Source organism: Bactrocera neohumeralis, chromosome 2 (genome assembly GCF_024586455.1).
Source record: "Bactrocera neohumeralis isolate Rockhampton chromosome 2, APGP_CSIRO_Bneo_wtdbg2-racon-allhic-juicebox.fasta_v2, whole genome shotgun sequence".
Taxonomy (NCBI): domain Eukaryota; kingdom Metazoa; phylum Arthropoda; class Insecta; order Diptera; family Tephritidae; genus Bactrocera; species Bactrocera neohumeralis.
The window spans coordinates 77153702-77179304 of NC_065919.1; the positions used below are offsets into that span (position 1 = coordinate 77153702).

The window sequence follows — 25603 nt, forward strand, 5'->3', positions numbered from 1 at the left end:
CATACACACATGCAAACTGCCAATCATATATTGCTCTTAAGTTTTTTCAAACGTATCCTCGTTGCGGTGAAGAAATTCAAATTGTTGCGATCGCTGGAAGGTGCAAGCGATACAAATATTTACACACACATACGCACGCACCTGATTTTATTTGTTTTGTAAATTGTTAATTGTGTGAACCCAAGTTGTTGAACTACTTTCGCAAAATAACGGATATTATCTTCGACTGGCTAATGAAGACCCAGCGACCTAAATATTTGTCTAGCTGATGCGTGAAAAATTGTGTTAGGAACTCGCAGCATTTCATTAAATTATAAATATAGGTACTCTTTGTATTTGTTATGGAAAGACCTCATTAGGAGAACTATTTTCAGAAATGTATAAAATAAAAGAATATAGCTTAACTTAACTTGGCTTAGCTTAACCTAACTTAACTTCAATTAACACAACCTAAACTTAACTTAAATTAACTGAACCTAACTTAACTCAACTTGGAAAAGCCTAATTAAGAAAATAAAAAAATAAAGCTAAGCTATTCTGCTTATAACTTAACTTAACTTGTTAACTTATTCTGCTTATATCTTAAGTTAACTCGACTTAACTTAACTTAAAGTAAATTAACTTAACTTAACTTAACTTAACTTAACTTAACTTAACTTAACTTAACTTAACTTAACTTAATTTAAGTTAACGTAACTTAGTTTAAAATAATTGAACATAAGATAACTTTACTTAACTTAATTTAGTATATATATATATGTATAATATTTCAGATTCTTAATATTTTCTTGTCAAAGCATTAAATAAGTTAACTGAACCTACTTAAAACACCATCAAAAATGCAGTCCTTCAGTTATTAAAAAGTAAACATGTGTTCATACCGAATTTCTCTGAAACACACATTGTTAGCTACAAGTTTTTCCACTTGCCAAATAATCATATTAAATGCTTACCGCAGTCAAGTTTGCTCGGTAACTCTAAAATTTCAAAGATTTTTGCAAACGATCTGATTTCAAGTTTTCTGTGGTATTCATATAATAAAATACACCTTCAATGAGTCATTAGCGAAATCCTTGTATAGAAAGCTCTACTCTAAAAAATGTAATTCTCCAACAGAGTTTCCGAGCACATTATTACAAGTCGAACGAATAATTGAGAGCAAATTGATTAGGCAATATGTGTTTTGGTAGAATAGTCGTAGACTCTGTGATCTGTGCTCTATTTTATCACGGGTATGCAATAAGTGCTGACCTACCCTTACCCTTTCCATTGATCGCTCTTATATTGATTTTAAGTGAACTAATTGGTTTTATGAATAGCATGAACTTTTGGCTTTGATAGGGCTTCTTTTTTAGTATCTGCAGTATACGTTTTGAGATCACCGAAGATTTGTTGCTCTAACGGGTCGTGAACAGAACTGCTAATAGATGCTTTGAATTCGAGTGAAATTAATTTGAAGGTTTTAAATTATTTTATAGTTCCTGCGTTCTATATACATATTATTATACAGTTTAGAGTTTACATTGAAATATTATTGAATTTTGCTTATAGAAACTTGTTTTTCTTATCAATAACTTGTTATGCTGATTGCTGCGGCATTTACATAACATCTATATTTTATGATCTAATATTTTGTAAATTAACATCTTCGCTTTTAATTTATGTAATCATTTACCAATTTGCACCACATCAGAGAACCTTTGCTTAATGTGCCAACATATTTACCACATATGTAATGGTTATGAAACCTTTCGACTAGTTTTGGTTTTTATTTTGGCTAAAGTATTGAAGCACGAATATGCGAAACAAGTGCCTGAAGGCTTAAAATATTACTTTGAAGCGGCTAACTATATTACAATTGAAATTTCAATTTCACGCATTACCAGAGATATAATAAGGCATGAAGGTCTGCTGACCATGTAATTTGCGGCATACAACAACAGTGTGGCACATACGATAACTAACATACATAACTGTGGGTATTACAACAATTATCATTTGTGGTTCATTTGCGAATGTCAGTGACAGCATTGTCAGGGCATTTAGGTTGTTAAAGCAGTTAACAATTTAATTTACTAACTATTGTGCACTTTGTACCAAAGCGTTAAATATGTGTGTTTATCGGCAGTTTTTCACGTTCATGCCACAATTGAAAGTTGTTTTGCCGCTTGGCTTGTGATAAACAGCTGAATGGCTGCAGTTGAAGGCCAATGTGAACTGCTACGAAGCAACTTGTTCAACCAAAATGAGAAAAAATGCTGAAAAAATATTAAAATAAAATATAGACAAGTAAGGAAGGGCTAAGTTCGGGTGTCACCGAACCTTTTATACTCTCGCATGATAAAGTGATAATCGAGATTTCATTATCCGTCATTTACATATTTTTCAAATACCGTATTTGTGTAAAGTTTTATTCCGTTATCATCATTTGTTCCTAATGTATATATTATACAGAGATAGCATCAGATGGAATTCAAAATAGCGTTATATTGGAAGAAGGCGTGGTTGTTAACGATTTCACCAATATTTCGTACATATCATCAGGGTGTTAAGAAAATATTATATACCGAATTTCATTAAAATCGGTCTAGTAGTTCCTGAGATATGGTTTTTGGTCCATAAGTGGGCGACGCCACGCCCATTTTCAATTTTTAAAAAAGCCTGGATGCAGCTTCCTTCTGCCATTTCTTCCGTAAAATTTAGTGTTTCTGACGTTTTTTGCTAATCGGTTAACGCACTTTTAGTGATTTTCAACATAACCTTTGTATGGGAGGTGGGCGTGATTATTATCCGATTTCTTCCATTTTTGAACTGTATATGGAAATGCCTGAAAGAAACGACTCTGTAGAGTTTGGTTGACATAGCTATAGTAGTTTCCGAGATATGTACAAAAACTTAGTAGGGGGCGGGGCCACGCCCACTTTTCCAAAAAAATTACGTCCAAATATCCCCTCCCTAATGCGATCCTTTGTGCCAAATTTCACTTTAATATCTTTCTTTATGGCTTAGTTATGACACTTTATAGGTTTTCGGTTTTCGCCATTTTGTGGGCGTGGCAGTGGCCGATTTTGCCCATCTTCGAACTTAACCTTCTTATGGAGCCAAGAAATACGTGTACCAAGTTTCATCATGATATCTCAATTTTTACTCAAGTTACAGCTTGGACGGATGGACGGACGGACAGACAGACATCCGGATTTCAACTCTACTCGTCACCTTGATCACTTTGGTATATATAACCCTATATCTGACTCTTTTAGTTTTAGGACTTACAAACAACCGTTATGTGAACAAAACTATAATACTCTCCTTAGCAACTTTGTTGCGAGAGTATAAAAACGGCAACGAAAGACTTAAGCCACAAACTCGATGCAAAATTATATAGTTTATTAAAAGTTATTTAACGTTGAACTTTTCAATTTTGTTGTTGCTGATATTGTTTGGAACCGCATTTGCTGCCCTTTTGACCGTGTAGAAGTTGCCAAACGGTTAATTAATTGTAAATAGTTGCATTTGCGGTGCTTCATTATTACGGCAGCCAAGTAAACTCATGCAAAAAAAATGTTGTGGCAAAGACGCATCTCAGGCAGAAAACCGGATTTTGGCAATGCAACAAAGCGGCATCTTAGTTCTTGGTGGCATCATCTATTTATCTATTTATTTTTTGTTGGTTTATATGTTCGTGTCACCGCGTTTAGCTGCATGCATAAATAATAACAATGCGGCACCAAAGCTGTAAAGAATTCGCAAAAATAGAAAAGTTTAGCTAACAATAAAAACACTGCTCCCAGTGGGTATTCAGTATTGTCGTTAATGTGTAGTTAATTCCGTGAAATTTGACATTTAAGTGCTGTCTGTAATAAAAAAATATATTTTGGTTGCGGTTGAAAAGCTGGAAGGCTAACATAAAATATTTCGTGAGCAAAATAATAAGGTTGCGGTCAGGTATGATAGCAGTTATTTCTAACAGTACGTTGCATACTTCTTGATGTTAATTTATGCAAGTTGAGTACTGGCTTTTTTACGTTTCTCTATTAGAGTAAGATCTTTGGTGATGAATTTTTTGGACTTCTTATGGATTGCTCGGGAACAAACAGAATTTTTTCAAAAAAAAAATTTCTCATACAAAAATGCAATATTTTGTTAGAATTTTTTATTGTTATATACATAAGCTATTAACAAAAAAATCTGAAATTTTTGGGAATATTTTAAACTCGGCTATTATGACGCCATTTCCGTTGCCCCTCGGAAAAAAAGATGCACCTGTGTTGGCAAGCTAAATCCTCACAGGATCATCTAAAAAAATAATACGTGTTTTAGTTAAAACCTTAACATAGAACTTGGAAGAAGGAACAAGAACTGAAAATCGGATTTTCGGCAGACATTTTTGAAAAAAATTAAAATTTCAGTGAAAATGTCGCGAAATTTTTTTTCAAGTTTTCATCGAAAAAAAATTCTTGCTCCAAGTCTTTAAGAATTGTATATCAAAGCCCTGTGTAAAACTTCATGACGACCGGTTGAGTAGTTCTCGAGAAATCTTGCCAACCTGAATCAAAAACACAGTTTCGAGAAAGACGCGATTAAAGGTGGCACACTCAGCCAGCGAAATGTCAGTCGAGCGCACAAGTTATCTAGGCTGAATTTGCGAAATTAACACTTGGTTCAATTTGAAAATTAAGGACAATGCAATAGAAGTGTTGTAGAATTTAGTAATTTATTTTCGAGTAAACCCATGTTATTCCTTAAGCATAAACATTTTACTCGCCACCCTTTTCTCGGAAGTCATGTTGACGATCGGCTCCGGGTTCAAGGAAATACAAAGCTGTTTGAAAGGAATCACTTATTGCTGGAATACATGAAATTTATTATAGAAAATATTTTTATTTATTTTTGAAATAAAATATCTCTTCAAAAATAATTAAAACGAGTCTCATTTTCATGGGTAGAATGTTTTCTTAAAATAGACTTCATTCAACTTCATTTAATTTCATTCCATTCCACACATTATTTACACCGGCATTTATAAAAAAATACTTTGTATTAATTATTCATTTTTGCTTTTTAATAAAGACCATAAAAAATATTAAAATAAACAAGCACAATTTTTCAAAAAAAAAAAAAAACTTTCAAAGTCAAAACTTAGTTCAACTCATAACACTCTTCCAACTCAACTTCAAATAACAATCAAAATTCAACAAAACACAAAATGTGACAGGTTAAAGTTCAAATTCACTGTCTGCCACTACTTCGTTCACCGTTAGTGTGTTCCCACTGCACTTTGGTTCGTGTGATACGTTGCTTTGGCGCTGCTCACCTACTTTTCGGCGAGTTCATGTCAAAAGCCGAAACGAGTGTGGCAACTACACGAGAAGAAGTTGCAACTTGCTGAATCCAAGAGCAAAAACAAAATTAATGTTTCTCATATTTTAATAGGGTTTCGACATTTTTCCACTAAGCAGATGCGTCAATATGCATGCAGAGCTTCTTCCACTAGCACTCCTTGGGCAATGGCGTTGTCACGCGGCAGCAAATGTTGCACATTAATTTAACTATATATTCGCATGCACTAGTGCTGCTGCGATCACTTCCAAACCACTAGTGCTATTTACATCAACTCAACGTGTTTTTGTTCTTGTTGTTGCTGTGGTTTTGCTTTTGTAGTTGTTGCGGAATTTGCTGTTGCCAATGCGTCAATCTTGTCGGGCTGCGCAGGTGCAGCAGCTGTTAAAATGTGCCTAACGGTGTTTTGCTAGTTATTTTTGTTTTATTGCTTTCTGTTTGTTGTTCTGCTTGCGTTTGTTGTTACTGTTGCCCAACAAAAGTGACTGCCACTTAGCATAGTCTCGTTGCTGGATGGCTGCGGCCAGCACCTCACCAGTGCTTGTCGCTCTGCCACATCCAGTGACATTTGCTTGCAACACAAGTGTGCGGCTGTGCACTCGCAATGGCAGTAATTTTTCTTAATGAATGCGCGAATATCCAAATGGTTTTAATGCGCCAGCTAGATGTGTATATGCCTACCCAATGTATACCGCATATCTGTTTGATTAGATGTATGCGTGTGAGTACATATGTGTGTTTGTGTATTATAAAGAATTACTTTGGTCTAAGCTGCTGTTTTTTGCTGTTCATCTTACTTGTTGTTTTGTTGGCGGTAAAGTTGCAAGTTCTTTGTATTTGCATGTATCTGTTTTTGTTTGCATAGAGCAAAGGAAAAATTATTGCTCATTGACTTCTAATGTTGCCTGCCGCTTTTGCTGGAATGCGATTCAGTGATTTAAGTAGCACTTATGGTGATATATTTGATGCTTTTGCCGAGGGGAGACTACGTTTTTATGCTCGTATATATGAAGTGGGTAAGATTTGGATGCTACAAAGAATAGTTTCCATAAATACATGTTTTTTATCGGGTTATATCCACTTACAAGTCAAAATTTGAAATTCCCGTGATTCCGCTACCAATCTTCAAAAAATGTACATTTCATAGTGCCTCAAAAAACCGAAATTTTTATCAAAAACTTTTTCTATTATTACATAACAAATATATCGAAAAGGTCTTTTAAATATTTAAAGTTCCTCGGTTTAGTCATTCCAGAGAAATTTTGGCTCAGATTAGTTTGATATATTTGAAGCGCAAAGCTCCGAAAACTTGATTAAAGACTTACAAATTTTGTTCGAAATTCGGAAAAATACTATATTGGGTCGACGGCATTACTCACGGATATACACCTCAGAAGTGAGGTCAAATGTCTTTCTCCAACTGTAGAAGCTTATATGTAGTCGTTAGGAAAACTTCTTGATTCTCTGTTTTATATGAAACACTTCAAGTAAGGATCCGGAGCAAGTAGTAAAAATATCAGTGGCTAAGTAGCATTAGGATTTATAATAACCTGATATGTTCATTTGCAAAAATTATTCTGTGCCTTACTGCAGACACTTTAATACCTCGAAAAAAAATGAAAGCTGCTGAATCGATTGTAGAACCACACATGACATTTAATCTTTATAGTGTTTAACTTACATTTAAATCGATTTTTTAACATTCGAACTAGTCGGAGTTGTCGAATTTTGTTGCACTTATTGATTCAAAATCATTACTGAAGTGATTTTGGGAATATGATGGTTTTGTGTTTAGCATTCATTAGAGATCTTCTAAAAGAAATTGATAAACAAACATACTAGTTTCATAAATAAACCGACTGCAGCGACAACTTACGGAATACTTTTGGAACTAATTTTGTTCGGAAGTCAATATATACTATTTCGAGTGTGAAAATCGAAAAATTTTTGATACATTTTTTACTTTTGGTACCTATATTTCAACACCACCTAAGCTGAAATATTGGATGTATGTATATATTTTAAATACAACTTTGTATATTTAGGCATATCATAAACTATAAAAATTGCATATAGTATATTTATAAGTTCGTATCTCAGAATTACCTATATTATTGACTTTTTTGCTTATCTCGTTCCATTAAAAATCATTTATAATATCAATACGAAAATGTTGAATATTTATAACTTCTGTTCCCGAAGTAAAATTTAAGCCTTTAATTCACAAGCTTAAAATAAAAACGAAAAATAAAAAAATCGGGAGAAAACAACAACACCAATAAAGTTGCTTATAATTGCAATTATCGCGCGCGTTTTCATCAAAATTAAATTAAATGGTAAACAAAACAGTCACACCGCTATCGATTACACTCACACCGATGGCAAACCGCAGAAAGCAAGAGGGAGAGGGAGAGAGAGAAAGTAAAGTGTTGGAAAAAATAATTCGCTATTTAAATCAATTGGCAAAGTCAGACGAGCGGAAAAAATTTGTGTCAACGCCAGCGGCTGTTATGCGAGCTGGTCAAACGAACAAACAATGAAACTCACATAAAGCATATTTATATACATAGATTCATACATGTTAATTGTTATTACATATATATCGCATGGTTTCAGTGAGTATGTATATACATGTATAATTGTGTGAAATCGAAACTTTAAATATGTATGTTGCACGAAGTGTGTTGCTATAAATAGCTTACAAGTATAATAAATGTGAAAGTGTGAAAAAATGGAAAAATCAGTAGAGCATAGCAAATTTACACTTTTTGAAGATAATTTCATTTAAATGTTGACTCATGTGGTTTCAACAAGATGGCGCTACATGCCACACAGCTCGCGATTCTATGGCCATTTTGAGGGAAAACTTCGGAGAACAATTCATCTCAAGAAATGGACCCGTAAGTTGGCCACAAGTTTTAACGTTTTAGTCAAGTCTAAAGTCTACAGAAACAAGCCAGCAACTATTCCAGCTTTGGAAGACAACATTTCCGAAGAAATTCGGGCTATTCCGGCCGAAATGCTCGAAAAAGTTGCCCAAAGTTGGACTTTCCGAATGCACCACCTAAGACGCAGCCGCGGTCAACATTTAAATGAAATTATCTTCAAAAAGTAAATGTCATGAACCAATCTAACGTTTCAAATAAAGAACCGATGAGATTTTGCAAATTTTATGCGTTTTTTTGAAAAAAATTTTATCAAATTTAAAAAATCACCCGATATAATAAATGTGAAAGTGTGAAAAAATAAAAATTTGACAATTTTACACACTGTCAGCAATTTGCACGCTTGTAAGTGTTGCAGCGAGCAATTATTTTGCAATTCTGTAGAACTGTATGCTACTCACCATTTGCGGTTTATACAAATATTTTGTATTCTTTTGACAAGTTTTGAGTTTTCAGTTTTAAGTTTTAAGTCTAAAATCTTAATTTTAATGTGCTTTCAGTTTTAATTTCAATTCAAGTTTTAATTTTATTTTAAATTTAAATAAAATTTTAATTTTAATTTTAATTTTAATTTTAATATTAGTTTTAATTTTAATTTTAATTTTATTTTAATTTTAATTTTAGTTTTAATTTTAATATTAGTTTTAATTTTAACTTTAATTTTATTTTAATTTTTATTTTAACTTTAATTTTAATTTTAATTTTAATTTAATTTAAATTTTAGTTTTAGTTTTAACCTTAATTTTAACTTTAATTACGATTTTAATTAAAACTTTAATATCAATTTAGATTCAAATTTAATTTAATTAACCTCTAAAACACCAATATCTGAAAATTTGGCGATAGAGCTAAAAACCCAACCTTTTATTAGCATTTTCGCATGCAAAATTCGCCGCTAATTATAAAATCCACTTGTTCGAGCCAAGGCTTAGTTAGTTAGTTGGCTGGAACCAACCTTGCAGACGATAAGCATCTTCAACATTTGCTCAAACAACAATTACTGGAAACTGCAAGAGGCACAAGAATGTGTCGAAGCCTAAAAACCAGTGAGCATGCCGCAAACAGCAACAATAACTGCAGCAGTAAATAATGAACCGCCACAGTAGCGCTGCCAGCAAACGGCAACGCCAAAGTCGCTCGCGCTGCCCGAAATGCCAATTTAAATTGACTGAAACTAAAATAATTGCCTAACTAAATTCAGCAGGGAATTGAGTTGTAGCGACAGTGAACGAGTTAGAGCTCCAGAAGCCACAGGAGAGCAAACCGCAGATATAGGGTACCAGAGTGGGGACGTTTGTAAGTGTAAGGATCTAACTCGAAATTGTTAGACAAAAGCAAAAACCAGCTACGATTTACATGACAGGCTTAAGCGGATAAAAATGTTGCTGTCACTAAATGCAACAGTGTCCTATGGACTACTAAGCAACAAAAAAACGGAGAATAAAGAAAAATAATAAAGGGTAGCAACGAAGCGCCTTAGTAAGTCTGGCACTTTACAAAAGCATTCGACGCTTTTTCTGCATTTCCTCGCCTTTTCTTTGCTTCACTTGCTCGCGCATGCAACAACAACAAATGTAATGGTAAAATAATAATAAAAAAAATTCGCGCATAATTTATGCAAAATTGGCGAAAACGTAGCGGAAATCAGGTTAAACCGCATTCGGCGTTTAAGGTGGCGCGTCGGCAGCGGCACTACCAGTTCGATAGTGTTATCGATCAGGCGCTTATAACGACCAGAATTGCTAGTCGGCTTTGGCTAAGCCTGAGGCGTCTCTTCGATGGCGCTGTACGTTTTCACCGCGACTTTTTTTTTGATTCTGTTGCACATATGTATACATAAATGTACAGATATATGGTCGTATTATGCGATATTTTTATAATAGTTCAAGTACTTTTCGTTTTTTTATTAACTATTGCCGTTCTTCCACAGTTCTCTGATGACTCACATAATTCCCCTATCCTCTGCATTTGTTTATGCTATTTAACCAATTTCTTTTTGTTCAACAAACTTCAGCAGTCGCATTGACCTATTGCACACTTTAACACTTTGAACTGCAAAAGCGATAAGTCAAACGGAGTAGGTGAAAATCGCTAGCAGATTAAATCAACAGAAAATAAATAAATGTGAAATATAAACGAATACTACAAAGAGAAAAGAAATGCTGTGAATCACAAGGCAGATGCGCCAAACTTCTTAAGAAAAAATAGATTGCAAGCAATCAGCAGAGGCAGGAAAGAGCGCTTATATGCATTTTATTTATTTTTGGTTCAAGAAGTAGCCGCGCAATGTCGAAATTTAAAATGGCATCGTGACCAAATGAAATTTATCACAAACCAACGAAATATTCTTATCACTGTGCAGCGATCGCACCAAAGTCTACAATGACACTCATTCACACAGCAACATAACAAAAGCTCAGAGAAAGCAGCGCTGAATAGGCAATAGAGTTCGCTAAAGAAGGCAATGACGTAGGCAGTAATATTTTGTGAATGAGCAAACGAACTAATGGCTCGCTGATATGTACTAGATTTGGTTATATGTATGTATATAGTACATATATAGGTAATCACTGCTGCGTCTGTCGCGATTTCTACTTGCTTTATAAATTACGCAGAATCCGCTTTCTATATATTATGTGTTCTAAGCTAATTATGTAAGTGTGATTTATAAATATTGGTTTAGACATGTGTTTATGCTTTATGTTAGTTTGAGAGAGTAGGGTTAGTATGAGTTGCAAGAACTGTGTCAGGCTGGTTTCCAATAAATAAACAAAAATTTACATTTGTCTAGTTTATACCAAATATGTAAGTCGCTAGAGCAGAAAGATATAGGAAATAGAAAGGTTTTTGTGTTCAAAACGAAATTTTATAAAGCTTTAAAAAATTATGTTATTTTAATTTATAATAACTCTTGTTTGTTATTTTCTGTTTTACGACGATGAGCTTTGCATTCGTATATGTTTCTCGAGCTTTCTGAGATTGCTGTTGTTGTTGGTAGGGATGTGCAATTGGTTTTTGTAATGTGTTCATAATGGGCTTTCTATTCTAGTATTTTAATACATACTTTCAGGTGTTTTAGGTTCCACAAAGCTTTTGTGCTCTTAAGAAGCTTTAAACTTGTACGCTCAATGTTGAATTTTAGAAATTTTAAGACACAGAAGTCGGAGTGAGAATTTTGATATAATTTTGGGTCATATCGAATCTTATGCCTCAGAGTATACGAATACTCTTTACGAATATATTCAAAATGTAGTTCAGTAAACAAATTTACAGGTATCTATTGATTAGAAGATCGTTCCTTAAAAGCTGAAGTTAATCGGCGCTTCAATCTTTTAAAGACTTTTGCTAGTAAAGATTCAAGAGCCAAGTAAATAGAAATATAAATATAATAAAAATTAGATCGAACTTTCTGATTTTGCCAAACCAAAGAGTGTAAATTGTTTTTTTTTTTTTTATTTAATTTGCATATCACTTTTGGCCTCCGTTTTAAAGTGTTTCAATCAAACAGTTCGTCAAAACCAGTAAAATGTTCGGAAAGTAAGCTTGAGCTTTGAAAGCTTAGGAAACTTTTAAAACGTCTGTTAAAAAATTATAATCAAGAAGTGTAGAATGAATATCAGTACAAATTTAAAAGCTTTAAATTTTAAGTTGTGGTGTTACTCAAAAGCTTTTGAAAACGATGTACATTTGAATGTGTTAGATTTTTCAAGAAACAATATTCAATTTATGGGAAATGCAAAACCAAATATTTCTCAAGAGCTTTCAAGAAGAAAATCCCAGAGATTATACAATTAACATGCATCGATTTGTAGAATTTTCATTAATTCAGTTTGTACTTCATTAAACAACATTACAAGAACCGTTATTGTAATTATAGCTGCAGTGACAAGCGCTTCCGTTTAACACTTGACCACTGACGTGCGACTACGTTAAGTTTACGCACCTGAGTACATACGTAATTACATTGAAAATGTCAACAAAACTTCAAAGTTGTCAATATTTACTTACAATCAGCCGAAAAGCGCAAGGGAGGGATTATTGCATATGTAAAACTCGTCAGCTTTCTACGTGAGCATTCTTCTCTATGTAAGAACGTGATGTTGTCATCAAGAAATTTATGTTTAAATGACAATTATGGCAGTGCTTAGCTACCGGAAAGGGATATGCGGTTACCTCAGCAGTGGCAACAGCAAAGACAGCGGCGAAAGAAGCAGTTAACACTTGTCAGCGCCTTTGTTTGCTTTGCGAGTTTGAGTAAGAAAAATGAATGCCCGGAAAGCGTTAATTTTGGTATTGATTTCATTTGCTTTGGAAGAGCAGGACTGTTTGCACCACTATGTAGAGCTTTTTTTGCTTTTTAAAAACTCTTTTTCCAGTATTGGAATAAGCTTATAGATGCTCGTAACTATATGCACTCTAAAAATAAAAAAAAACAATAAACAAGTTTTTTTCATATCTTCTAATACAATGCTCAGATCTTTTAATTATACTTGCCATACACGAATTTAAATAATTGATAAATGTGCGCACATAAAACCTGTATAAAAGCACAAATGGTATATGCTTGTATACATAATACCTTGAGAAGTATATAGCTGAGGGTGCATAGCTGCTATTGCATTTGACTTTTATTACTGTTAACTGTAATTTTTCACAAAGAAACACGTACCTCGCTACGAATGAAATAGATACAACAATTATCTAGCAGTTATAAGTAAAGCATGGGCTTGTCTGCTTGCATTACATACTGGTATATATTATCCATGTAGACAAGGAAAAACTTGAACGTGCAATTCCAAGTTAGAAAGTCGGCAATGCAAAGCCAAGGTAAAAGGGGCGCGTCTGCAGTCAGTAGTGAATTCAAATTTTGTACGGTAATATTTTTTAAAGTTGTTTTTTTCTAATAAATAGTATTTGATCAATTAGTTACTTTTTTAATGTTTTGGTGTTTTTTGATTAATTTCAAATTATAATTAAATCACTTTCTTGTACATTTATAAGTGATTTTTGTTATAAAAAAGTATAGTTATCATTATAATTTTCGTATTTAAAATGTTGTCTTTTCTTTTCAATTTTAGAAAAAATATTTTTTTTTTTAATTTGTAGGTTTATAAATTTATTTAATAAAATAAAATGTATGTAAATATATTTAAAAAATTGTTTATTTGCTAACTTCGTGATTTAAATTTTTTTATTGCCGGTTTTTAGTTACTTTTTTTAATACCTGTTTTAATTTTTTTTTTAATTTTTACAAAATTTTGTTTCTCATTTAAATTTGCTGCTCTGCATATTTTCAAGCAAACATAAAAAATAGTGTGGTACGAAATCTGAGCGTGCGTAAAGCCAGAAGTAACAGGGATTGCCCCTAGCTAAACGAGCCTCTCGACTGCGATCAGCATCCACAATAAGAGCTCTTGCACAGACATACACATACAGAGTGAAGATACGAGTGCCTGCAATTGAAAGTGGAGATTTTGTTGGCGACGCTAGAAATATCTGTGGAGCACTTTAGTCAAAGCGTCGCTGTCTTATCTGCGAACATATGTAGAATCCGAGTTAATGGTAAGCGTTTTTGCAGAAACTAAAACCACATAAACAATAACACATAAAAATCAATTTTGTCATACGAAGACTCCAATAAGTGAATAAAGAAATTAAATTGCTCAAAATAGAGAAAATCGTTTTCTGTTATTATTTTCGACAAAATTGCGCATGTTATTAAGCTTGTGTATGTGCTGACGCTTGTAGTGCTCTTGTGTTAGTTGGGTGGGCTCGCCGACGTCTGGCTTGCTGGCTGGCGGACTGTCTGTCTGGTTGTGCAGATAATTTTCCGTTGACTTCACGTGAAAATGATTGTTTCCAATGCAATGGATTGACTCCGTGTAGTTTTGAGGAATGCCGGTGCAATAAAATGCCAATACTGTTTTGTTGTTTTAATAAAAATAACCGGTTGCTAATGTGTGCTGGATATATTCAACACTGCTGCAATGATGGAGGTGTGCCTCATGTTCCCTGAACCGAGTATTTCGCATTTTATTTATTTTTCTTGGCATTGTCAGCACTTGCAATATTTTTTGTGTTCCAAATGTTTGTTGTATTTCACCGATAGTTTGTCTCCCTTGACGTACATATGTCACATACTGACTTTTGATAATTGAGGCATTTGTTAGTGTCAAAATACTTGAATCAGGAAGAGATAATAGAGTTTATAGTGAACTATAGTTGAAGTAATATTCAGAAGATTTAAATAGCGAATACGTTGATTGTGGCACGATATCAGTTGGAAATTTGGTGAAAAAGTCACGAAGAATCAATGCAGTATGCGACGGTGCATTATCGTAGTGCAAAAACCAAAAGTTGTCTGTCAATAATTCCGGACACGTTTTACGAATAGCTTCACGCGAATGACGCATAACACTCAACTAGTATTTTTTGTTGACAGTTTGGCTGGTTGGTAAGAATTCGGAGTACTCCACGCGTCTATTATCCAAGACAACTGTCAGCATAACCTTTATTTTTGATCTGCTTTGACTTGGTTTTTCAGCTTCGGCTCACTTTTGTCACGATATTCGACGGATTTAACGTCTGATGCTGAGTCACAGGGACAGATTCAAAGTTTTTCGCGAGTAAAAATACATTTCATTACATCCTGATAGTCGGAAAGTATTGCTTCACAGAGATTGAAGCGACGTTGGCTTTCGAAAAATTTAAACTTTAAAAATAATAGATATTTTTTAGTTTCATACTATAAGGACCCTTATCTGGATTAAAAAATCAATTAATGAAAATACAAGTGTATAAAATAAACTAATATCAATAATTTCTACTTTTTGTTCAGACATTTAGTTATGCGTTCTATTGCATTTACAATGAAGTTAGCCTGAAGGAATATTTTTGCATAACAAGGTCAACCATTCTCTGAGCTTTGGTATTAACTCAGATTTAATGCCAGACTAAATATGCAGATATAAATTTATTAGTTTACCATTTTCGTGTAAAATTAATGAAAGCATATGAGTTAAAGCTTGAAGAGACTGTGAAATTTATGCTTATATTGAAAGCTTATATACTATATCTTCTTTGCGGTAAGTTCGCAAAATTGCTTCAGAAAAAATTAATCTGATAAATAATCTGAATTAGCATACCCACATTTATTTATTTGACTTAGGGATTTCTTCATCTCTGACATCTTCTCTCATTTGTGGAGCAGTTGACCAAAATATGTTGACCTAAAAATATGCATGTGTACAAGAAATTTAAGAGGGAACGGAAGAACAAAACATTTTAACCAAAAAACGAAACGTGGTTTGGCGTTATAAAAATGGACTTTTAATTTGCGTCTTTAATATAAAACACAGAGAGAGGAAGAGTAAGTAAAGAAGAAGCAAAAATTACGAAAACTTGCTGCCACTTATTTGCATGCCACATAATGTGTACGCAAGTGAAAAAAGAACTGTCAAAAAAAAAACTTAGAAATTATGTGCGTGACACCTTTTTGTTACTACAGATTCACTCGCTTGTCTGCATACAAATCTATAATGCGAGGCACTCATAAGTGCCTGTCTCGCTGGGTGACCCACTTTTTGTGCATGTTAACGGTAAAATTTTAATAGTTTTTCACTTACGAAGTGACGAAATAAAGCGTTGAGCTGTAAATTTCTTAAATGTCTTTACAATTGCTGTTGTTTTTGTGTCTATTTTTACAACTTGGACATTTAAATCGCTTAAGCGTGGTTTATTACTTTGTCTGGCGTGACTCACAGAAATTGCTTGATTGACTGAGTGCTCATTTTCGAAGAGGGGGCGGTGAAAAGAAGGCTTAGAAATTAATTAGGAATTTCCGAGACCGCAGCTTGTGAAAAAGGGAAATCGATTAAATTCAGTGCAATGAAATTCAGATTTAAATTTGCTTAACTACTTTCTTCTCCTTAAGGGAAACGTATTTTTATTCTTTACTTGCCACATCAAGGTGGCTTTTCGATTATTATCAAGTAAGATATAAAAGTTTTCGAAAGCTAATATCCCTACTTTCAAAGTACATAATTATATGATACCTTCATAAACCAGTCACAAAAATCGTTGCCCACATTTTGGCGCGTAAGACAAAAACTATGAATCCAAATATTCAATATTTCACAAATCATTTTTATAAACAGCAACGAAGAAAGAAGAATATAGGATAAAGAAAGATAGAGGTAAATATATATATCACTAGAACCCAAATATCATGTCACATCGACGTAAACTAGGTATAGCGAACAAAATATCATTAAAAATCCGTTTAAAAACTGTTCAATTGAAAAAGAAATATTTGTGAGAAATCTGAGAGAAATATTTTAGTTTAGCTTATAAAAATTCGTATTTGCTATGAAAGTTATTCACATATAGCTTTCCAAATGCTCTTTATAAGATTATTGCCTATATTTGCGTTTAGTAATACTAAAATTAGAAAAAAATAATTAGTTCAAATTGCTTTCGATATTCTACAAAGAACTAGTTTCTGCACAATGTTGCACTCAATTATAAACTTTTCTTTTATTAAAATTTTAGGAAAAGGAAGTAATACGGAGATTACTTATTTCCAATGATTAAGGATTTATGCGGAAACGTTGCCTACATTTAAGCGCAGTGACTTAAGTAATAACAAAATTTACAATAATAAAGGGAGCCTTTGATAGCAAAAACATAGCCTATATTTAAGCGCATTAACTTAAGTCTTACCAAAAAATTAGCGTTAGGTTTCAAAACAGTTCTCTAGTCAGTCGTTATGACAAATTTTTAAAATATGGTCAAAATTTTTTTCGAAAATTGCCAAAAATGGCTCCATAGTAATCTTGAGTTCAGGTGTAATATTTTTTTTTAATTTCAATATTTGTGAAAAATGCCTCTCTGGTAGTGTTCCTGAAAGTTTTCTTGTCTTAAGTTTAGGTATTCAATTTTTTGTAATTTACTGAGAAATTTTTCTGATCTTATGGTACTTGGAATACTTTATTTTCCATTGCCAAGCGATGTATACTTTATTTATGAAAATCAAAACTTCATTATAAGCCACAAATTCTATCTTCATGCCTACGAGTACTCAAATAACAAAAAAAAAAAAAGCCAACCCACAAAAATGTGCTCCACTTACGCCGTAAAACCATTTCAATGACAGCAAACCCGATTAAATATGAACCAATTGAGTGCTTGTTTAATGAATGAATGGGTGAATAAGTAAATGAACCTCAGCACAAAACAAATATTTATATTTTCAATTAAATGGACAAATACCTGCAAGCACACAGTCCGGCCACTAACTGTCAATATTTTATTCAAAAAAGCGAAAATAAATGCGAAACAAATGTGGACATACTTTTAAACAGTGTTTGTTGTTGTTTTTACTTAAAAAAATATTTTTTATTTCTTCTACGCAATTTCTTTGTTGCTGTAGAATGACTCAGCGCTCTCGTTAGCATCTACTTTATAGTTGTAGTTTAATAAAAGTGCGCCACAACAATTTAAAAGCGAAAGCTTTTTTATTCAGAGTTCGACGAATAGAAACTGGTAGGAGGTATAGTACGCCAGTGAGTCTACGATGACAATCAGCGTTTATTTGTTGGCACCTGCAGCTAAACTGTTAAAGTCGCCACGCCACAAACAAATTAATTACGTCAAATATACAACGATATACAATAATTTTGATAACAAAAAAAGCAAAAAACAACAAAGTACAGATACATTTTTTCAATTTAGTTGCGCTGGTTAACAAGCCTATTAAACTGTTGCATTGGACCTGAAATGATTGTTGTTGGCAGATACGAACGCATGCCAAGTACACATGTAAATATTTTATATATGTTTGTGAGTGTGCGCACATTCAATTATATCTTCACCTGAAATGCAAAATAACGTAACAACATTTTCGGAAATTTACAGTGGCATGAATGAAACACGAAATAAAATGAAATATGAGTGAAAAAAAATTTTAATATTGGTTAAAACTGGTTTATATCTGAGGGTAGAACCTGAAAATGTTGAACATATGTAATGTTATGAATGCAATTTGAAGTAGTGAATCATAATCAATAAGACACTCAATTTCGAATTTTTTGATGATACGTTATTTTGAATTTCAGGTGACGATATGTGTTTGGTTGTTTATTGTTTGTTTAAGGTAGCTTTAAGAGGTGCATACCGTCACTTAATCAGTGGCAGGCTAATAAATCAAAAATTTATGAGCGACCACTCCTTGCGACCTATGTGTAGCAGGATTAGGATGTGTTGAATTCTGTGTGAACGCAAAATAACTTTATAAAAGAAAAATGAGACTGAAAAAATATTTCCTACATTCAAAGATGGACTGAGAATAATAAAAGTGGTCCGAGAAATAAATTGAAAAAATATATGTTAGCAACATAATATATAGAAAAAGAGTTGCCACTTAACGACAGAGTCAAGCTGAGCAGAATATTAAAAGATTAAATATTTTTTGAGTTATACGATATATCCGTAACTTGAAACTGTTTAAGATATCGATAAGAAATTTTATGTTATTTTTAAGCGTATAAGCTATCGAAATATGAAGAAAACAAAAGCCGATTTTTTCAAAACTTCACACTTTTTATTAGCTAGTTATAAAGTTCATAAAAAAAAAATATTTCTTAAAATAATCAAATTGCGGCCTTTAGTTAGTTAGTTTTTTATAGTATTTTTTCAGAGTATAAAGTAAAAATATGATAATCATTCATTCCGACCGCTGCAAGTGAAGTTATGTATAACATCTGGTTAACATTCATATTAACATATTTAAAAATGCTTCGATATCTAACTTGACTTTGGTAATATTTTTGATTGTGAATCGGTACATCAATCACGGCATATGTCTATATACAACAAGTAAGGAAGGGCTAAGTTCGGGTGTCACCGAACTTTTTATACTCTCGCATGATAAAGTGATAATCGAGATTTCATTATCCGTCATTTACATATTTTTCAAATACCGTATTTTTGTAAAGTTTTATTCCGCTATCATCATTGGTTCCTAATGTACTATATATTATACAGAGAAGGCATCAGATGGAATTCAAAATAGCGTTATATTGGAAGAAGGCGTGGTTGTGAACCGATTTCACCCATATTTCGTACATGTCATCAGGGTGTTAAGAAAATATTATATACCGAATTTCATTGAAATCGGTAGAGTAGTTCCTGAGATATGGTTTTTGGTCCATAAGTGGGCGAGGCCACGCCCATTTTCAATTTTTAAAAAACGCCTGGGTGCAGCTTCCTTCTGCAATTTCTTCTGTAAAATTTAGTGTTTCTGACGTTTTTTGTTAGTCGGTTAACGCACTTTTAGTGATTTTCAACATAACCTTTGTATGGGAGGTGGGCGTGGTTATTATCCGATTTCTTCCATTTTTGAACTGTTTATGGAAATGCCTGAAGGAAACGACTCTATAGAGTTTGGTTGACATAGCTATAGTAGTTTCCGAGATATGTACAAAAAACTTAGTAGGGGGCGGGGCCACGCCCACTTTTCCAAAAAAAATTACGTCCAAATATGCCCCTCCCTAATGTGATCCTTTGTGTCAAATTTCACTTTAGTATCTTTATTTATGGCTTAGTTATGACACTTTATAGGTTTTCGGTTTTCGCCATTTTGTGGGCGTGGCAGTGGGCCGATTTCTTCCTCATCTTCGAACTTAACCTTCTTATGGAGCCAAGAAATACGTGTACCAAGTTTCATCATGATATCTCAATTTTTACTCAAGTTACAGCTTTCACGGATGGACGGATGGACGGACGGACAGACAGACATCCGGATTTCAACTCTACTCGTCACCCTGATCACTTTGGTATATATAACCCTATATCTGACTCTTTTAGTTTTAGGACTTACAAACAACCGTTATGTGAACAAAACTATAATACTCTCCTTAGCAACTTTGTTGCGAGAGTATAAAAATATGTTTTAATTGAATACTGAGCTTTTGTAAAATGACAAAAAAACAAAAATATATGTATTTTAATATGCCGTGAGGCTTTCACGAATGCCTGCTTCAATATATATTTAAGGTCAACATAATATGTAATGACTAAATTTTATGAGTAGTACTAAGAACCTGATAAGAATTCACAAGGTTTTCATATTTTTTATTTAACTGCAAAACGTAAAACAAATTAAAATCAAAATGTAATGCTGCCATATTTTTGAAAACAACAAAAGAACGAGCGGCTTTAAATTTATAAAGCAAACTTTTAAGAAACAGAAGGTATAAAACAGGAAAATGGATAGAACAAAAACAAGCTGTAAATTTGGGCATACAATTTTTATATTTTCGACATAGTTACATACAATATACAAAAACAACAGTAAATAATAGCTTAAAGCCAGCAGTTGGCAGACACACCCAAAAAATATGGCGCGCTGACAGTTTGACGAATAATTCTTGTTTGCTTGTATGCATGTTTGTATGCGAGTTTTTTGGTTCGATATGCTTTTTAAAAGAATTTTGGCGCTCATAATTTATTTTAGCATTTTTTCTAATTTGTACTTCTAAGCTAGAATTTTTTGCAGTTGCCGGTAATGTAAAGTGAAGTAACGACAAGCGCACATAAAAGATTTTAACGTGTCACTAATCAGTCAGTCACCCTCTACAAATGAGTTTGCGTAACTGAGGTACGACCAAGTAGACAAGTGACGCGTGTGATGCGGCCGCAAGGCTTACTAGGGAAGTAGTATACGATGCAATTACCGGCAGACAAGGTGTGGGTGTAGGCCTAAAAATTACATTCAGTTTGTGAAAAAATAGTTCTAATTTTTTTGTTGTTTTTTTATAATTGATAATTGTAAAATTGACAAATAATATTTTTTTTTTAAATTTGCAAAAAAAAAATAAATTTTATTTTTATTTATTTTTTCTTATTATCTGAAAATTTTTGCTTAGCAATAATATTTTTCTCCCAAAATCTTTATGATAATTTGATATTTTGGATTTATATCCAACATTTTTGATTTTATTTTGTATTATTTTTTTTTTAATAATTAATTTTAAGAATTTTTAATTTTTTTACATTTCATTGCTTTGTTAAATTTAATAAAAGATTTTTTTCATATTTTTGGTCATTCCACCAAAATTTTCTAAAAATTATATTTAACATTTTTTTTAATTATTAACTGTTTCTTTTTAATTTTTTTACTTTTTTGTTGATCAAAAACTATTTTTATGTTTTTTAATATAAAAAATTAAGTTTAATTATTTTCATTTTATATCTTTTATAAATTTTTTAACAGAACTTATTTATATTTTTTTAATTTTCCAACAATCGTACATTCAAAAGTTATCGCGCCGCCATAACAAAAGACTTAAGCAACGAACTTGTTTATGTTCAGCTGTTTCGCGTTATTTGACTTTGCTTGTGATTGCTTGTGTGCTTTTGGTGCCTGCATTGAATTTTAATTTGGCTTAATTTGGCAACCAATTAAATTTTTTTATATGCGCCAATTTAAGGATAAAAGCATGGACATGCATTTATTTGAAGATTAACAACACATTTACATATGAATATGAGCTTTAAAAATTTGTAAAAGTGTTGTAAGTTTGTTAATAATAAAGGTTAAACTTTGAAGACAAAGGTGCTAGCATTATTTGGAATATTTTCGTTAAATTTTTTATTTATAAGGAAACAAAATCTTAAAACAGAGGTTGTCAAGAATTTGTTATTCTGTTGTTTTAAAATAAATTGGGAATATGAGTTAATATGTTATTTAGTTTTGATCAATATGCTGAATCAAAGAGAAATATTCATAATATTTGTAAAATGCAAAATAACGCAAGATGTTCACATTCATAAACTGATTATATTAAAGGAAACTTTTTTTCGAACAAAAAAAAAACGAAAATAACTAAAATACAACTCTAAAGAAACCTTACAATTGAAATAAAAAAATTTTATTAAACCAGATTTACTTTATGTAAAATCTATATATTATTGCATCAGAACGGATGTTTATAAATATTAAAAAAATCGAAAATTGTTGCTCTACTTTCAACAATAAAGATAACAACCAATTTGTAATTAGTAGTCGCCTTCCTAAATACCCGCTCTTTATGTTAAATGTTCACACATGCGATAATTGAACAAAAAGCAACACATTTAAGCAAACTCATTAGTTGTCAACGCCTCTCGTCTCCAAAGGTGTAAAATCATGCCGCTATTGTCTGTTGGGCGTAACGGCGTCAAAACCAGATTTTTGACATATGCCTTTGTTATTGTTTTGTCTTAGCGCTTATACCTCACTAAAATATTCCTGTTAGCGCAAAAGTCAAAAGCGTGCCGCCGCACTTTGTGACGACGCAAAAAAAAAAAAAACAAAAAAAACCAGCCCAAATGTGCTAATTTATTTAGAAGTGAAGAAAATTAAATGAAAGAAAAACGAAAAAGGGAAACCTGAAATCGCGGCGAGTAGTTGGGCAATGAAATGGAGAACGAGCTGAAAAAAATAAATACAACTAAAAGCAAAAGTGGGAGTGAAGCCAAGAAAATTCCTTTTTTTAATAAGTTTATAAACAAAAGCATATAAAACTATATTAAAAATATGTATATATAAAATTTTGTTTCACGTCTCCCATGCACTTGTGCTGAAAGTGTGCTGAAACTGCTTTTTAAATGCTTTACAATGGATCAGCGACTCTGTTATTATGCACTTGACCGATGCTATAAAATTTCAATGCCAATAACTAACTAGTAAACCAGGACTGCTATACATACATATATGTACATATATTAAGATTCGATATTCGATTCTTTAATCGATATTCATTAACTTTTACCTATATTTTTATATAACATCGCTGTAACCGCTAATTAAAGCGTCCTAAAAGACTATAAAGGCAAATTTATGCATTTTGTTTTATGCGCTTTTTATTGTTTTATTTCTTCCCATTCAAAAAGCAGCAGAGAAACTAGTTGTGTCGAAAATCTGCTGTCAGTTGTGATCAAAACAGTTTTCAATATCGACCACACGACCTTTGATTGTCTTATAAATTTAATTAATTTTATATTTTCAAATAGGTGGCAACTTCCCTTAAAAATTCTACAAAATCGCTTCAGTTTGATTTTTTTTTTATAAAAAAATATATTATTTATAAAGTTTCAGCAGCCGAAGTATTTTACTACGGTCTTCAAGACTACTCGTATATATTAAAATCTATTAAATATGGATTAGCATAATTTAAAATAAATAAATTTAATTAAACATATTTTTTTTAAGAGTTTGAACCCTCCAAAGTGGTCAGTTTCTACATAAAGTACTTTGGCAGTGAAACTGTGAACGGAAGGAAAACACAAGTTCTCACATTAATCAAGAATAAAATTTAACGGAAGCTTAAAAGACCCAAGAATCCCATTTTCCTACTGTTGATATAACTAAAAATTGATATTGATCATGAAAATCTAGATAATATGTAATGCTGATGAATGGCGCTACAACAAACAGTGGACTCCAATGGACTGACTATTCACGGTAGCCGTGATAAATCGACAAGCAGAAAAGAAGTGAATATCATGGCTCAAAAGAACGATAAATGCAAAGACAGAAAAAGATAAACAAAAAATTACAACTACATACAAACTAAAACAAGTGAATTGTTAGCAAAAAATCACATAGCAATAATACACACAAGCGTATATTCATACGTACAGCAGCAACAACACTTGGTTGCATAAATCGCTTGCAGCAAGCGGTAATGACATTGATGATGGCCAACTACTACGTATAATACTGTATGTAAGTATGTTCGTTGCGCTTCGCTTGATTAAAATGATAGTTTTAGTTGCGCCGACTTGAATTCAGTGCAGCAGCAGCAACCTACACGCTGATGGTGATTTATAGCACATCGCTTACACACACTCACACAAATATAAATCTACACTCGTCTATGCACTTGTTGTCTGCTTTTTGTGGGCATCTCGTCTGCATGCGGCTACACTTTTGTTCGCAGGCATCCGCTGTGGCAATTAGTGAACCATGTCAGTGGCTCGTTTTGGTTAAAATGTCAAGTTCGGGTTTTCACTAACACAAACAGTGAGCAAATATAAACAAAGCTCCTGCAAACAGAAAACCAAAAAACAGAAATAAAATGTCAAAATACACTCCCACATGGGAAGTTCGAGGCAGCTGTGCGTTGATTTCTGCGGCCATTCTGAGTTTTTAAGTGGGTTTATGCAGATGAAATTTGTATTCACACACAAATTGACAACGTGCACACAATCAGTTGTGACTAACTTAGATTTAGCGGTAAACTAATTAAAATTTCAAAGGTATAATGATTTAAATGAAGTTCAAATGGTAAAAAGAAATAATAATTGTATATAGTTTTGGGAAATTTAATTTGATATTTGAGCATTTTAGCTATTTATTAAATGGAATTTGGCATGCGTTGTTTTAAACTAGGAACACATTAAGGTTATGTGCAATGCTCCCAAATCCTTAAACTTTCTGTTATTAGCGAAGAATATACATTTTCTCTTTAAGAAGTATACTTTTAGAATCGCAATAACGATATTTTTTTAGGAAAGCGAGACAGAGTGGGATAAAAAATGAGAGTGCGGTACAAAGAGTTCTGGAAAGATGATTTACAATACGACTGTGGTGATTAAACATAGATGTCTTCTAATAACATGAGTTTACTCTACACACTGCGATGAATCATGTGTGAAGAAAATAAAATCCGCCACGACGAGCTTCAAAATTGTTTAGAAGTTCAAATTTCTTGAGAAAAAGGTGTAAGATAAAAAAATAATTTTAAAATCAACGAAAAGAACTTCTTATTAACTGATTTCTTAGCTTTAGGCTGAGCTCATAGTAAAGTAGTGATAATAAAAGTCTACTCTTCCTTGTTTCAAACTGATCAAACCAGTATTAAAATACTACTAAAACTTTCCATGGGATAAGGTATTTTCTTATGAATCTCGCCCAGGAAACATTCTGTTTAATTTCAAAACATCGTCAAATTCAAACGTTTAAGGTTATTTTTACAAGAATGTGATCTCTGAAGCAAGCTACTTTCCATCACCTCTAAAATGTACGAAACATGGTTGTTACGTACTGCAATCTAAAAGAGTGCACCTTTTTATACGCAGAGAGGACATGGACTAAGTTAAATAACAAAGGTCATGCTAGCTACCAAAAAACGGAATTTCCTTAAATAAAGAGAAAAAAAGTCATGTGAGTCCATCCATCATTAATTTGTAACCCAACGTATATATTCCACATTGTTGTAAGAATAAGACTAGATTTCGAAGAAGATTTCAACGTGACTTCAGAAAAAATATAA

At 32.6% G+C, this 25603-nt stretch overlaps 1 protein-coding gene across 8 annotated transcripts in view; it reads right to left on the reverse strand.

Annotated features, from left to right (window-relative positions):
• The window catches only part of LOC126751528 (cadherin-99C), a 418338-nt gene that overhangs the window by 109949 nt on the left and 282786 nt on the right, over positions 1-25603 (reverse strand). The window lies entirely within an intron of this gene.